Source organism: Colletes gigas, unplaced genomic scaffold, assembly GCF_013123115.1.
Source record: "Colletes gigas isolate AHSC1104 unplaced genomic scaffold, ASM1312311v1 Colletes_gigas_Sc00003, whole genome shotgun sequence".
In the NCBI taxonomy this organism is placed as follows: domain Eukaryota; kingdom Metazoa; phylum Arthropoda; class Insecta; order Hymenoptera; family Colletidae; genus Colletes; species Colletes gigas.
This window is the reverse complement of record NW_025106632.1, coordinates 8,497,771-8,512,317: the sequence shown is the minus strand read 5'-3', so window position 1 is coordinate 8,512,317 and position 14,547 is coordinate 8,497,771. Positions and strand designations below refer to the sequence as shown.

Sequence of the window (14,547 nt, the reverse complement as noted above, 5' to 3'; positions counted from 1 at the left end):
AGCTTGAAACTCCGTGCGAGGAAAATCGATAATTTCTACTCCTCCAAACTTCCTGCCAGTCGAGCTTGCATTTTCCGGAAGGGGGCACAAAGCTCCGTGGATTGTTCGAGGCGCGCAAGCGGGAAACAGACCAAGTTCTAGCGCAAAAGTGTTTGAAATTTTAACACTAAACCAACCACGACCGGTCATTTGACAGGTTGAATGATTTACATTTGAACTGGACAAAAGGTATCAAATTTTGGTTAGCTTCCGATGTAAATAGGAAATACGTGTATAGCAAAGACGAAAGGTGAGAATTTTCAGTTTCCACTGTCTTAGAACAGTGTAGCAACGCGTATTAAAAATAGTTAAACTTTAGAAGCGTGCAGTTTCGAAGCTACTAATGTATTCTCCATAACTGAGCCATCGTTGGAAGCGGTGAACCTTCCCCTTTAAAATAGCTTTTGGTTTTTGTCGATCCGACTTCCCGTTTCGGAGATATCGTAATTTATGTAAAAGCTAATTTTTCTTAATTCGACTATCTCACTGTCTGGCTTACGTACAATAGCCTATTCACGCGTATTAAAAATACTAAAAGTTTAGATGCGTGCAGTTCTGAAACTATTAGTGTCTTATTAATTATTGAGCCATCGTTAGCAGCGGTAAACCTTCCCCTTTAAAATGGCTTTTGGTTTTTGTCGATCCGACTTCCCGTTTCGGAGATATCGTAATTTATGTAAAAGGTAATTTTTCTTAATTCGACTATCGCTGTCTCCGTCTGACGCGTCGCGCCGGACCTCTCTTTCTCGCACGTGACTCGTGACCGAGTGGTCGAGTGACCTAGTTTCCCCGAGCACGTGCAGTCAACGACCTTGACAAGGCCGTAGTAAAAAAGTAAACAAACGATTCGGTCCCTCATATCTCCGGAACTAGCCACCGCATCGACTTGAAACTAAAATCGCTATATCTCCGGAACTAATAAAGCTATCGACTCGTACAAACGCTCATTTTAAAGGGCATTTCATCCTCTACCTAATGATCATATCACCTACTATAATTTTTCCTATCTTCTATGTTTATTTTGAAATTTACTTTGACGTTACATACCCAAAGAAGTTTCGGCAATTCCTACTGATCGTACGACTAGTGTACGATAAAACTGGACCATAAATTGTTTATTTAATTGAAAATTAATTTAAATTTAAATGCAGAGTTTCGATCGAAATTGTAAAGACCAAGGCCCGTTATTAAGCCGATTAAAATGGAACGAATTGCGGTTGCCTCTTACCTCGAACTTCAAAACTGAAGTTAATTATGTCTTGGGAACGTCGAGTAACGCGAGTCAATAATTACTACTGCTTCCGGGCCGCCTTAAAGTCGTCGTCGTCATTAGAATTCCATTCTTCGCGAGCACAAAGAAGTCGAGAAGCGTTCTTCGCGTATAAACAAGCAACTAACGAAGTACTCGATGGCACAAAAGCGTGCTCGCGGACGAAGAGGACGTCGAAATAAAGCGCAGCTGCCCCGCTCGGTAAATAAAGGGGTTCGCGGAGGAGTACGTTCCTCTCGACGAGAAGATTAGAACCGTCTGGATCCGAAATACCATCGGTTCCAATAGATCTAATCGGGCCTGGACTGGACGACTTCGAGAGTTTCGAGAAGCTAATCCGAGCTCACGCGACGGAGAGCAACCGGCGGCGAGATTGGGACAATAATCCTCGGCGTTGGCGTGTTCGAGCAGCCATTAAGGGGTTACGCCAACTCGAACGCAACAGAACCGACCGCGTACTTACGATTTTTTTGCAGCAACGAACAGTCAGTCGCCTATACTCGAAGACAAACATTTAATTTTCAATTCATTTTCTATTCCAAACGAATCATTTATTTTATGAGATTACACTCTGAAGACTTATATTAATTATTTTCTAACATATGGTTCAATTTTTCGAAAGAATCGTGTTCATACAATTATGCACGTTCTTATATTATTTTATGTTCAAATTTAAGGTTATGCAATGCTGAAAAGGACCACACGTTAGTTTGAGAAAATCAGGCACAACTTATAAGTCATACTCAAAGACGTTGATAGTAATTTCAATAATTCAGTAGGTCAGGAAATAGGAAATTTTTACCTCTTTCATCGAGTAGTATTCTTTTGTTGTGTCATCAGTTGGTCGACTAAAAATTCAATTGTCCTATTCTATATTCAATGGTGAAATCGAATATACATTCTACGGTCGTGTAACTGCGTAGTATATCGAACGAATACTTTAAAGAATTTGTTTGCGAATAGAATAGAAGTAAGGTGAAAAGTAATCGAAAGAAACGGAAGACGGAATCGATGCCGGGAAAGTGACTTGATGCCCGGTATCGAATGCTCTCTTAACGATGAAATTTTCGGGCAGCGTCGTTAAATCTCGCGGAGCACACGTTGTCGGGCCAGGTTCGCATTTGCATCGACGAGATTCGTTAAGTCAATAGCAGCTGGCCCTCTTATCTATTACAGATGTCACGAGCCGACTTCGCCAGAACCCGAAAGGCATCCAGAGGTCAATTGCACATTTGGGTCGAGTTAATCGGGAAGTAGCGCCGGCCAATTCTGATCCCGGGACGTCGTCGCGGCGATAAATTAATTAAATTCCGCTTTACGCGCCCGCGTCTGCTGTTAACGACGACCGTCATTAGGGCGATAAGTATGCCGGTTGTCCGCGAGGATTTTCAATGCTTCGCGGAACTTTATGGTCGTCCGTGTACAGCGACTCCGCGCGTGAATTCCCGTGAAAAGGGTGGGGCCCTTTGTATTTTATCCCGGGCTATAATTCGGAGCTTGTGACCCTAAAACACCCGTAATCGAAGGGATGTTCGAATCGTAGGTTTTCCTCGCCGAAGAGACACGGATTCGTCGATATTCTTTTCATTTCGACTTTAATATTTAAAGTGTAACCGAACGAAATTAGAAACGATGCCATTTTGTTAGTGTCATCGGTGTTACTGTTAATTTTAATCGTTATAATTGCAGCGAAGCGGGTCGCGCTGAAAAGCACCGTTTAATATAATTAAAAAAGTAATTATTTCAGTTTCAGTCTCCCACTTTTACATTTGAATATTATTCATATACAAGATGCTAGGTCATACGCAGCATATAATAATTATTATTATTATTGTGTTACAGATTCTTTTGGAAGATATCGTATGATCCGGAACACTAAGGTATGCAGAATAGAAACATTATCGTTTATGAAGACAGAGATCATAATTTATTAGATATTCCTGAGAAGGCTCTAATGGTAAAATTTCATTCATCGTTTGCTGATAAATGACAATATTTCAAACACGATATTTTACACGTGTCGTTAGTGTATGATACGCAAGCGTTAAACAACTTGCAACCGTGATTACAACATCCTATTAAACCAGATTTATTTCAGCACTTTGATCAAGAGAAACGCAATTCGGATATCATTGCGACATGACGCAATGAAATTTATGACCTCGTAAAATTCGTTAAGAATTCTGGTTTCCCAACGGTACAATTATTACGATGCCCTCGAAGGATTTCATTTACTGACCTATTGCGAAGTTAATGATCGCTACCACGAGAAATACACAACCGGCCATCCGTAATCGACTATATTTATTATATGGGTAGAAATCCATTAGTGTACAAGAGAAAATATAACAATATTTTTACGTAAATAATACATAGTTCATGATATAAAAACTCTCACAGAACGAAATAGACGAACAATTAAATAATAAATTGCCAAACCAGATTTTTCAACAAAATTTCAGTGGCAAAAAGTTCAAGCCTTATCCCATATTCATTAGCGCGCAAATACACAGAGAAATTTATAATTTTGAAAAGCAACAGGTCAGCCACGAGTCTCCTAAATTCCAGAGATTTCAGATTCAGTATACATCGAACTCATAATCGTGGTCATAAATGCTCGTATAAAAGTCCAGCTTACACGATGCAATATTAATATCCTTTCGATTTTATTTCGACGAACGATTATCGTTGAATATCTCGTCGAAGCGATACAAGATAAATTTAACAATCCACGTATCGCGCGTGCATTAAACGATTAATCGACGCGCGAGCGCATTTTTCAAGCACCTCGCAAACATAAATTTCGCCCATGGACCGTTCTCTGTTTCCCGCGCGCGTATCGAAACCGTCGAGGATTCAGTTAAACATCGTTAAAAGGGCCGTGATATCCAGTAAAAATAAAACGACGCGTCGTGTTTCCATTTAAGGGGTAGGATGGGTCGAGAGTCGTTTCCCTTGTTTCGAATGTCCTGCGAATGTCTGCTATTTGCCCGACGCGGATGCACGGAAGGAACATCGAGGCATCGCGACGCGTGTCTCTTGCTCCTTTTTCCCCACCGAGCTAAAAGCACTGTTTGTAACGGTCGACGATGCGCCATTACCGGACTCTCGAGATATAAATTTCGTGCGGTTTAGCAGTCGCGGGGCGAAATGAATGCAATTTTCCTGCCAACGACAGGCCCGACGTTCGCTTCCCTTTCGTTTAACCCGCTGCTCTGCCAATCCTACCAACCCCCATAATTAAGTTCCTCTCTGCTTTCCTACCCGACAAATACACCTTGACCGCGTCGATTCCCTTATCGACTCCGGCGCGATACTGTTTTCCATTGTGCTTCTAATCGTCTAAGTTTCCGCGATACGCGCGAAACTTCCTCCGACGCGTATATTTGTGGCGTTTCGAAACTTTGATCGAACAATACGAAACTTCTGCGTGTTATTTTCAAGCGTTCACTGAATTCTAATCGGTACCTTGGTTTCAAAGAAGAAATCAACGATCAGGGTACTATGGAACATTAACTTCTTTCCATCCAGGAACAATCGTAGGGAGAGTATTGGAACTGCTATGAAATTTTTTTTTATAGTCTTGAACACGTTGAAACTTTTGAACAATTTTTACGTTACATATTTTAGCTTATCGGTTTACTAAAAATGGGCTTAATTCTCGGTGTTATAAGTCAACGTAACGTGTGTCAACGAAGGGAGAGGATTACAGTGATGATTCTTAGAATGCCTCTCGACGTGGAAACATTTGCGGGTGTCGAAATTCGCCGAAAAATGAACGAATTATGAAAGAAAGTAATAAAGTGGCGAAGGTGATTTATGATGGCGGAGAAAAGATGTAGACCAACGTTTCAGTGAGTTTTTCCTTCCTGTATATGTTCGGGACTGTTTCCCCGGTACGGTAATGCCAGCCATCTGTTTCGTGCATTGCTAAGCATTATTTACGGATGAAACGTGCGCTCGCGGAACGATCTCTGGCAGTTTAATGAATTTAAAGCGTGAATAGCATTCGTTGTACTTTGCGATAACGCGTGACCAATCAAAAAGGAAGTACTGGTATCGGTAAATCTTTCTGCGAGCTGTTGTTCACAAGCAAAAAGGAAGAGAAATTCGAGTGGCTTTGAAACTTTGTTCCTTAGCAATGTTCCTAAATATTATTCAAATTAATATTTTCCAATCGGTGTTCTGTCAAATTTCTCCGAGAAATTTTGTAAATTAAAATGTTTTAACGAGTTTAAATTGAATATTAATAGTAGGTATATTGTTATTCCTCGAATAGTCGGGGGCTATGAATCACAACCATTGTTTCGAGAATATCTCAACCAATCATTTATATTCCTCCTGTCCGACTACACTGACGCTGTCTACTGGTTCTTTCTAATCGATACTGGTTCTTCGTCCGTGCAACAGGTTCGGAATGCATGTTCTTTTTTACCTTTCAAGTTTGTAAACATGATCGCGTATATGCACACTTCTGAACGAATCGAGCTCCAACATGACGTAAACATAAATCAAAAGTATAAAGGGATGATTTATACGAGCGTCAGTATTATCGATGGTATAACTATGTTACTTGAATTCTATTATAGAACATGACCACAATCACGTCTCCAATAAATTATGGAATTCTTATCGATACGATATTCGCATCTCAAATTCCGCACAGAAATTCCTTAAAATCGTAAAAACGTAAATCTATCCTTAGCATCGAAAGTTAAATTACCTACGATTTTTTAACAATTGCATCATTAAATCAAAAATAATAAATTTACTTCTCAAAGATCTGCGAAATTAAATTGTTATTTGTAATTTTAAAGGCACTCGTGGTACTCTTCGAATAAAGTTTGAGTACAGTTTATTTAATAATTCTTCGAGTTTTGAGAATTCATGGCTCCAAGAACCGGTGTTGATCGTTGGAGAAACACTTGAAATGTTCGATTCAGCTATTCATCGAGTAATCGCGAACGAGCCCGTAATTATTCCAAATGTTCCTCGTACTTTCCTGCTTCCTCTCGAATATCAAAAGCCTTATTTCCATGTTTCCGCGAAATCGTAGCGAGACCCTGCGGTTAGATCCCACCCTGGCCGAAGCTACCGAATTAAATTCAACGTCAGGAGAACAGGCGAGCAGAAATTTCCGGCGAATGAAACCCGTCCGGTTGAATTTCTGCGCGAGTTAAAATTCGAATCGAATCGTTTCGCCGCTGTGACTTCGCCCGGGCGTTTACCTTAATACCTCCAAACATCGTGAGACGGTGAATTAACGCAGGAACAAGAACGAGTAACGAGACCACGGCCACGGTCGAACACGAGTAACAGGAAGCGCTGTTTCGTTCGGTTGGGTTGACGTTAATGCATCGGAAGGCTGGAATTTCCCGAGAATATTCGTGTACCATGCGACTAATTTATCATAGGACCGACTCGCTATAGACACACTTGGCCTTGAAACGCCCTTAATCGACTTTAAATCAAAATTATTTGTAAACGTTCATTTTAAGAATCATTACTGTACTTTCGAAGTTTATCGATTCATAAAGAGGCCAAGTAATATTTTAATTTTAATTCAAGCCTCGTAATACAACGGCTAAAAATTCAATCGATAAAGTAAAAGTCTATTCTCGATGAAATCCGACTGAAAATATATAATTTCGTCGAGCATCGAATCGCGCGATTCCGGCTACCGTGATTCGTTGGCGAGCTCTAACCTCGGGAATTAGTATCCCCGGTGCACCCTTGCGCGAGGTAATTTTTTCCTCGTGCAGACGCTCGCGCCGCGTGTCTTCCATATTTAAATCTGACACGAAGTTAGACCGCGGAACGACCGGCTGTGTAAAATTCATGAAGCGCAACGGGGAGTGTGCACGCGATGCACACGGTCATATTTCGTCGCTGTTTTCCGCGTTCTTCGAGTATACCGAGTGCATGCACGCCGTTATCAACGCCGCGAAGCGTCTCCGGAACGAGCAATTTCGCGGGAAAATTCAGCGCCCCACCGGCGATTGCCAGCCGTGATTCTCGAGTCCTGACAGCAACGGAGAGTCACGGAAATAGTTCAACCGTTACGGAATTTATTTTATTTTGTTTCCCTCGGGTCTCCGCCCTTTTAAACACTCCAACGATACCAACCAATCACGAATATTTATCAAATAAACCGTAGATTCGGTGGTAGTTACGGGGTGAAAGATTTGACGAACTTAGAATGAATCACTATTGTAGCTGTTCGACAGTTTTATAGTTTGTCCTCGATAATAAAGAAACAGATCACAGTATATTGTAAATTCTGTAAGTGAGCTTCTATCCAGAAAGTTTAATTGTAATTGAGAATTAAACGTGAGGAGAGTAATGGCAAATAAGAGAATTTATATTGAATTTATTCTCGTTAAAAATATAGGGAGCACAGCGATGCTTTCGGTACATTAATTGATTAGTTCCGTGGCGCGGAACGTTAAATGAAAAGGTACCAAAAATAAATATTTGTTATTTGACCATCTCTGATCGAAAAGGATGGGAAAATCTCGTTTGTTTGCTGTATTCGTCGTTCGATAACTGTTGGTAAGATTGTTAGTTCCCTGGTGAGGTTTAACTTAAGTATACCAGAGCTAGAATCTGTTTTTTAACGCCGTAGCATCGACGTGCGCACTCGCAATACCTGGACGAAATGCCAATTATTATTTTTGCAACCTTTTGATTTGATGTTCCGCACCGTGGAACTAATTAATTAATTTATTGGTGGTATGGCTGTACTCTCTGAATTTTTGACGTGAATTTCGTAGCTGCAATTGTGATTTCAATATAAATTCTTCTGTTTCTGATTGCCTGGACTCATAGGTAATAGGTAAAGTTGAGGCAGGAATTTGTCATTAGGAGATTCTAGAAATATATTTTTTATTTTGCATATTGCGTAGATTCAACCTGTGTATTAAATAATAATAATAATGTCATGCTGCCCGTATATTAATGCTAGTCCTTTAACACGAGGGCAGATAAGTATCAATGGAGATGCAGGACAATTTTCTAAATTCTGAGGCACCTTCACGGCCTGTTGCGTGGGATCCTCCACAATGCAGCCCTTTGTGTTACGAAACCAGCCCATGAATTTATCTTTTCGCGCTGTGCAGGCTTAGGGCGCTTGAAATGCCATAGAAATGTATTAAAACAAGCAACAAATGACAATTTACTCTCGAATAAATGGTACGCCTTAAATATTCCACACCATTCGCTGGTACAATAACGAGCCCGATATATTAAAATCAACAAATATTAATTTAACAAAGTTAAACCAAATTGATTACATTCGAAAGATTACTAGCGATCGAATCGTGCGTCAAGGGGTTAAATAAGCCCTAAATTTCCACTCGAGCAATATGCTTTCGCAGCTTAAAATGCCCGATACACCCTGTTTGTACGCGGGTAAATTGGCAGACAGTTTCTTGAATGGAAACTGCTCGGTAGTTTCGCGTTTCGCAGCGAACGGCTATTTTCGCGCGCGTTCGACGAAGATTGGTTGGGGATAAATCAATCCGAGAGCTGCGTAATTTCTAACAGAACGGATTAGTATGTCTCAGAGTTTGGAACTCATAGCGCGGCCTCGTCAGTCAAAAGTGAAAAGTTATACCGCGCGAATCTAATTTAAGTTTCTCCGCGTAATAGCGGGTTAAGCTCGGAGAATAGATAGCGACCCGGGACTGGGTTTACTTGGCTCGACGCGAGAAAACTCACGGAGAACGAAAATTTCTGTCCACGTGACAGAATATATACCCGAACGTTCACCCCCTTCGCGCTCGTACCAGAGATATTGTCGTTCGTTTAATCTTCGCCACGCTATGACCTCTCTCACTCTGACACTTTGGAAACATTCACCAAAAACGTACGCGATGGGTCATTTATCTTCTACTGGCACATCTCCTAATTGAACGACCAAGATTTGCATCAAGTCAGTTTCAATGATCCTTAAAGCGAACTCTTCCAAATGCTCGACTTACAAGTCACGTTCGTTTTACGAATCATTACTGTGCTCGTAGCCGAAACAAAATTGATTTTAACGCGACGAAAAAGTCACAAAAAAATTTCAAAAATCTAAACGAGAAAACGTTGCGAAGATTTTCATTTGCAACGAAAACAACGCCCTGAAGTGTACTGTTTGTATCGCGAGAGGATCATGCATAACGCATCTCACGTTCCGGGAACTTCACCAGCGGAGTTCAGATTTCGATTGTATATTTATGGAAATGTAAATCGAATAATGTCGTTACCAATGAAACGCTGTAAGAAAAAATTGTAGAAGTTTGGAATAATGAGACTCGGGACCCCGTAACGCCGTATACCGAAACCGTGAGGCGGTTCTCTTTGAAATTGCATTTTATAAGTTTCCTCGCCGAGTACGAATCTTCGCCGAGACGTTCCTCCAGATCGAAGGGAATTTGTAAAATATTTCGCTATCGTAAACAATTTCCAAAATTGTTTCCAGTAATCTGCTCGTGCGCGATTCGCCGCGTCGAGTTTTCAATTTACCGAACAATACGAGAACTGATTATTCTCGGTGTGTTCTATCCGTCGGACGAAATACTGTTCTACAATGTACTATGGCAGAGTCAAGGATGCAGGGCGTGGTAGTGGTGCTGCCGAGCACGTAATACGTGTCACTGGCAGGCGATACCGTTGTATTAAGGAGTATGGCCCAGCGGAGGGAGTACGATGTCTGACAAATGCGACCCTTACACTACTTATTCCGTTGAAGCTTTACTCGCGCCGCGGTTAAAAGCTATACAAATGGAACCGTCCGTTTTTACGCTATTCCCAACGAAATATCTCCACCAAGATTGCGTAATAATTCAGGAATATTTTCCCGGCCCGTGGAACCGTCCTTAATTAAAGTAAAAAGTGTACGTGCACCGCGGCGGTTACGCTTCACTTTGTCGCTAGAAATGTTTTTCGCGCTCATAGAATTTTAAAAGGAATATTATCTACTACGTCGCGTCGTACCGTTCATGGAGGAGCGTGGCACGAGAGATATAGTTGTATTCCGGACGAAGAGCCAGCGTTTCTTGCACCGTTGGCTGACCCTTAACGTCAGTTCAACGTTCAACGTTATTAATGGCACCGGTGGAATATCTCGCTCTCACAGTCACCGAAGGTGAGCTCGAAATACAACGGAGAAACGAGATATTGCATTGTTTTAAAAAAAATTTTGTTACATTTATTGATAAACACTTTATCGTTACTTATACTTTGAAAGAAATGTGACTGAAATTACAAGTATTAATTTCGGTTGAATTTTACAGAATTCCATGTTAACGTGCGATTTTGAATAAAAGAACATTTTTCAGTAGCACACCATTAAGCTCCAGCTTGTATCAGTCGTCGATTTTTTCGATTATTTTTTATGTTATACGAAGAAACAAGAAATTATGAACACGTTCTGTTAGTTCTCGAAAGACAGCGTGAAACCAGTAATTCGAGGCGCGCCTCGAGGTTTAACGCTGAAATCGTAGTAACGAACCGAGACGCTTCCTGGGGTAAGCAAAACTTTCGAATTCAATGGCTCTAGTTTCGAGACGTTGCGCCGAATCAGCCCTTTACAAATCACCGTTAGCTGTTATTAACAGGTTAACTGGGACGCGTCTCTCTCGATTTCGCGACGAACATTCGGTCGCGATTACGCGATTTTTTGCGAACCTCCTACCGAGACTGCAACGCCGCAAGCCGAACAAGTTTAGCTCTGTTGTCTCCGAGTTTCACCGAATGCATATATGGGCACGGCAAATTGGATGCTCTGAGAAATTGCAATCTCGAGAGAAACTGATCAATGCTCGAAAATCTTTCCTGGTTTCCACTTTCGATAACCAGAAACATTTTTCTAAAAAATCAATACTTTGTTTCAGACATTTATTATTATTGCGTATGGTACGCCCAAAACTGGATGTTCTGAGAAATTGCAATCTCGAAGAGAACTGATCAATGTTCGAAACCTTTTCTCGGTTTCCTCTTTCGATAGAAACATTTTTCTAAAAAATCGATACATTGTTTCACGCTTTTTTGTTCATATACTTGTTCGTTTATGAGAGAAATTATTCCTATGTTTTGGCTGAAAGAATATTGTCGTCAATGGATTATCGATGTTCACCGAATGATTTACCAAAGACTGGTTGGATTTTTTTCTCCTCCACCGACCAGCTTAATAAAGACTTATGCTCCTTGCGTTTTATGAGTTTTTGTCGAACTTCCACCCCCGCGTAATTTTCCATTCTGGCTAGCAACAAGTCTGCGTTCCCGTGGATGGCGAAGGTTTGGGATGGTATCCAATTTTAGTCTGTTCGGCGAGATGTTGCAACGAAATTACGTCAAACATGGCGGATGAATGCGAAAATGCGTGGTACTCGGGGGAATTAGAGGTAGTTTCGAAGTATAATAACGCGCGCGGTGCAGTCGGTGATCATTTGCATGGAAATCCGCGTATTGGTACGCTCCAACCGCAGGAGATTAATTGTTTTATAGGAATATCATGCAGCCTGGTTAAACAGTCGTTTAATCTGCCCTCATTTTCGAGTCATCGGGTTTCGAGTGAAAAACCGAAACCGACCAGAATGGACCAATGCTTATTCCAACACCGGTGATCTGTATACATACGTCGCTGTTTTATTGGATCCTTTATGATATTATACTTGGTGCTCGAATATGCACGAACAATCGCACATTAAAATTAATCCGCTATTTCTTGGAAATAAAATGCAAAATCTTGCAAACCTTCTCTCATTACGTGTTATTTTAAGAATTAATTAAAGTAGCGTAACAATTCGCCACCTAATATGATGTATTTTCACCGCTGTATTTAAATTAAAGGAAGGAGAATAGAATCAGAAGCTTTTCAAACTGACAGTGACCTACGAAACGTAGAATTTGTTAAATCAAACGTTATAAATTAATCACATGCACGTGTATAACTCTTTAGTAGTAAATAAACTTTGCCTTTCAATTTCACTAAAAAGATGAGTGTAAAAAATCCTGTATGTTCTACTTTCTAAATAGGTGCAATTGCGCTTGGCAAATGCAACGGTGCATCTGTGAAAGAACTTTACAGCAGTCAGATAAAGCTTGTCAGAAAGTGAAAAATATCTACCATTCTTTTTTCTAACTTTACTTCGAATATAATTACCCTACTTCGTCCCAGTTGCGAGTTACACTGAGTCGAGTAAGTTTAATTCACAATTCCATGACAGTGGCAATTTTTCAAATTTCACTTAACTTTTCCCAGAATAAATAGTAGAGGACACCTCGAAAGTATCGATGTTAATCGAGAATGCCAAGAATCTGTAATATACAATAACAGTATCATCATTTAACATTTATAGCTGGTCTTCTCATCCCCGAGAGTCCATTATGTGACTGATATCTTTGAAAGGAATCACTATATGCTCGACCTATGCTATCATCAGGCGATATAGAAAAATTATCACTTTTACATGTAAATTCTGAATAAAATATTATATAGTTAAGTACATATCAGACATTTATTTCTTCTCTTTGAATTTTCGAGATTTTCGATGTATTTGACATTCTCGATCGACAATATACTATCGAGGACTCGAGATCTCGATATTTTCGAGACACACACCCCTAATAAATAATAAAAACTCCCCCAGAAAGCGTAGTGTGTTCGATGGTATGAACGTTTTTACGAGCAGGGGTGACTGGAAAGTCGTTTTCACCGTTGACGCGAAAGGTTAGGCCGCGCTCGACGGGTTCAACGATTTACTTTCGCCGGGGTTGAGCCGTTTTTGATTCAGTCTCTCGCGTGTGCAACGTCGGATTAATCGTGTTGACCGAAAATATTTACGAGCGGCACGGTCTTAGCGTGATTCGATTTGGGGGCGGGCCCGCGGGCTGGCCACTTAAAACTTTGAACGGCGTTAACTACCCAAGCTCTCGCTCCTCTCACGCGTTCACGCGGCCTTATGGAAAAACTTTGTCGGGTTCGTCGGTAAATTTCCAACCGTGCAGTCGACCACCGACACGCTCCTCTACCGATTTTCTCGGCGCACTTGCTACGTAATAGTGCAATTTCCATACATTCAGAGTTACCCGCCACCTTACGGGATAAAGCGTCGCAAATTGAAACAGACTCAATTTACGACACTGTCGCGAAGCGTCGTCGTTAGCGACGTCGCCCGGATAGGATTGTTACTTAGAAAGATAACTGATTTTACCATTAGAGAATTGATTCAAACTCCGGTTCGAACGAAGGTGCTCGCGAATCAGACAAACTAATTAAATACGAGTTCCTATCGACGTTACCAGCTACCGGTTTCCGGGGTTATTATCAAGGCTCAACTTGCCGGGAGTTAACTTTATTTAGCAGCGAGCAAAGTTGGACGGAAATTAGTAAAATCTCGATGTTGAAACCACCTATAATAAATCACTTATCCTGTTGAACAAAGTTAAGTGAACTTAAAGTGCAAGCTGAGGTCTGGAAGGGAACTTTAAATTAGCAATTGAAAACCTGAAGGTGTAGAAGTGGAAGTGCCTTGTATTCGATCGAGCGCTTGTGAGAGATACAAGAGCGCCTCTGGTGACGAGCGTGGGAAGTGTCCGATTAGAATGTCAGAAAAAATGAAATATACAAATTTGAAAAATATTAAATATGATATGTTTTCTTTTTCGTAACGTACATCAGGAATCGTACGGAATTTCTTCGAGCGAATAAGAAACTACCGATCGATAGCCGAAATCGAAGCTTTTGCTCTTCGTACCTAACCCATCGCTGACCGAAATCAATTTCAGAAGATTCCCGTTGCCCGTATCTATGACTTTTCTTCGTCGAATCGAAGGGGGATTATCTGGCGCGAGGATAGTTCAGAAATTGGATCGCGATAAACGTTCATCCACGGCGAGGAACCGTAGTCGCGTAGAAGATTATTCAACGAAGGGGATTGCCTTATTTCTGTTTTCCCCGAGTCCTCGAGACCATCTCTCCGCGCCGTGGATATAAATCTCCAGGTTCGAAGGCAATTTTAACAACGGGGGACGGATGGAAAGTTATGCGCCGAAAGCGTCCGTAAAATTGCACGCAGATTTTTAGGAGTTTCGAGGGACGTTCGATATCTGCGGTCCGTCCGTGGCCGGGCAGACACAATAATCCGAAATAAGAATTGTAAATGTATCGAGAGCCGCGCCCATGGATCGTATTGTATCGAAAATGTGTGCAGATGAAAGCCGATATTCGGCCGTGCCGCGATACATTG

General features: G+C 41.1%; 1 long non-coding RNA gene across 1 annotated transcript in view; it reads left to right on the top strand.

Annotated features, from left to right (window-relative positions):
- Nucleotides 1-14,547, top strand: part of LOC122404976 — a 155,182-nt gene that overhangs the window by 98,626 nt on the left and 42,009 nt on the right. The window contains exon 5 of the long non-coding RNA XR_006259734.1: nt 3,152-3,189. This is a non-coding gene — a long non-coding RNA (uncharacterized LOC122404976). The remainder of the gene's footprint in view (nt 1-3,151; nt 3,190-14,547) is intronic.